General features: G+C 33.2%; 1 protein-coding gene across 3 annotated transcripts in view; it reads left to right on the forward strand.

The window, feature by feature from the left end:
• Nucleotides 1-1,674, forward strand: part of TP53INP (Tumor protein p53 inducible nuclear protein) — a 21,965-nt gene extending 20,291 nt beyond the window's left edge. For all 3 annotated transcript variants that reach the window (XM_070117407.1, XM_027368571.2, XM_070117408.1), the window contains one exon: nucleotides 1-1,674. This exon is cut by the window's left edge and continues 804 nt beyond it. The gene's annotated coding sequence lies outside the window, so the exon portion shown is untranslated.
• Nucleotides 1,675-2,734: the final 1,060 nt, after the last annotated feature.

Consider the following 2,734-nt stretch of genomic DNA (forward strand, 5'->3'; position numbering starts at 1 on the left):
CAAGAAAAAATAATAAAAAATAAAAAAATCTAATCCTTTAATACAGGTGGATGGATTTATTCACTGTTAGGATCACTGTATTGTCTTCTCACTGTCTTTTCCCCCTGAGAATGTACCAATAGAACTGATCACCATACTGTATGTCACAATATTTTTTTTGTCAACCCAACACAATTTCCTGATGCTCTGCAATATATGTATTTTTTTCTCTTTTCTTATTTCCTTTTACAAGATACAAAGTGAGAAGCTTAGACTTAAGGAAAAATATCTAAAAATGATAAAATGAAGAAAATGTATATAAAAAATATGTCTTTCATTATCGTGTGAATGTAGAGCACTTGCAACAGTGAGTGTGAATGTTCTTAAGTATATCGGAAAGGACAAGAAAGATCATTTGAGCTTTGTGTGTAAATCTGATTTTCATTTTCTTATTCAGTTTTTCTCTCTCTCCCTCTATCTTTTTCTTTTTTCTTTTCCATGTCTTTTATTTTCTCTTGGGCTGTATGTTAAAGGCCAGCAAAGTTGCAGTGGGTACCATAGCTGTGCTCATGCTTTTATTATGTCCTAAGAACTACTCTCACTGCCACTACAGGATTTGTAAGGGTTATGCCCCACAAAAGATAGGATTACATGATTAGTTGTTAAGAATGGCATTACTTTGTGGTGTAATTTACGTATTGCAATATTTAATGTATATAAAATGAGCCAGCTGGTTTATGATATATAAGAAGAAATAAAAAGATCTCATGTGAATGTTTCAAAGTATTGAACACTAGTCCATAGGTGCTTTTACGCATGTGAAGATGTTCGGTAGTTAATGCTTGACAGAGGATTGTGTACCATAATAACCACACTTTCCTTTATATTTTGTGGAGTTACATGAACCTGTTATAATGGTATATATATTACTTTTTTGTAATTAAATACCTGTACTGAACCTTTGGGAAGTAAGTACAAAGTAAACTTGTTTAAATTTTACAGTCAGTGTTGTTATATCTCGTACTACAAGAGTGTAACTACCTGCACTGGTGGGATGACACACACAGCTCAGGGAAACTGTAGTGTAATCTTTTGTCATGTTGCAAGCCCTGCCCCCACCCTGTGTTGAGTTTGGTGCCTCCATATTTCTGCTGTTCCTGCATCAGTTTAAAAATCCAGGATGACCCAAGTCCAGCTGCCAGTTGACCCTCTACACCTCAAGGCATCTGCTTCTCAAGTCGAACAAGAGGCAAGATTTGCAAATGGCTTTTCCCCCCTAATTGACGGACATTAATTTTCTTAGGGCTTATTCGTGGTCTTGCAGATCACCTAGCCCACTAGACCGCTTGGCTCACTAAAAAAAAAAAAAGGTAATAATATTAAATCAAATAGTGTAATGCAGTTTCCTCTCTTTTAAAAAAAATTGTCATCATTTCAAAGTTCATCATTAGATATGTATTGAGGCACAAAGTGTTCAGCTTATTTTTCATTTGTATGGATCTTCTATTTTAAGATGTTTTCTCAGTATATGGATTAACTTTAAATTGTAAATAATGTATAGTCTTTCAATCATTGTAAATTGTTTTTATTTATTTTTTGTGTTCAAAGACAAAACACAGTTCCATCTTTTTACATCCTTTGTCACTAAAGGATTATGTATACAGTATGAGTCTGATAAAAAAAGAGATTTTTTCCCGTATCTTTTTCATTTACCCTTAATTATAGTAAGTACCCGAGTTAGTAGTCATAAGAGAATAATAATTAATTAGACTATTATTCTAATTAGTAGAACTTGCAGAACTTTAATGTTAAAATTAAGCCTTTACATCTAGCATTGATTATAATATGGATTATTTTAAACCCTTGATATAACTGGATAAGCTTTACAATCCTTGCAATGATAGCTTTAGTGAAAATGCGTAAGAAAACATCTGATTGATATTAGAATGTCTACATGAAGAATCACTGTGATGGAGAAAGAAAACAGCTGATAAAATGGAATTGTTCATATAAAAAAACATTATTAATAAAGGTGAATGAGAACCACATATAAAAATATGAAGTACAGCTAAATTCTAAATAGATAATGAAAGTTACCATGCAAAGATAAGTACATTGTTATCTAATTCAGTATTGTGAGAGCTTCCATAGCAAAACAAATTAAGGAATGAAAATATATGATAGTAAGGAACTTATAAACAAAGTGAGTGCCAATGAGTGTAATTTAAATTTATGTAAATATTAGCAAAAATGAAAGGACAAAGCATACACTCACATCTGTTATTCAAGTCAATTTTTTATTTATTTTTTTTTTATTTTTTTACATCGATTAAACACAGTAAAGTTGAGCACACCTTGCTAGGCTTAATGGTGATTACATCCTGATTGTATAAAATGTATGAAAATCGAATTATTTAAATAATTCCAGAAAAAAATACTAGACAGAAAAGTGAGGTAAAATGTCATCCACAAGTAAAATCGTAGAATGTGAACGACCTCTTATCTTAACCAAGGGCGTAACTACGTAGAGGCACTTGGCTGGAACATGGTTTTGAAAAATTAATGAATTAAGAATAAAGAAAAAGAGGGTGTGGTGTGTGTGTGTATGTTTGTGCGTGCGTGCGTGCGTGCGTGCGTGCGTGTGTGTGTGTGTGTGTGTGTGTGTGTGTGTGTGTGTGTGTGTGTGTGTATGTGTGTATGTGTGTGTGTGTGTGTGTGTGTGTGTGTGTGCGTGCGTGTGCGTGCGTGGGCGTGC

This window comes from Penaeus vannamei, chromosome 40 (assembly GCF_042767895.1).
Source record: "Penaeus vannamei isolate JL-2024 chromosome 40, ASM4276789v1, whole genome shotgun sequence".
Classification (NCBI taxonomy): Eukaryota; Metazoa; Arthropoda; class Malacostraca; order Decapoda; family Penaeidae; genus Penaeus; species Penaeus vannamei.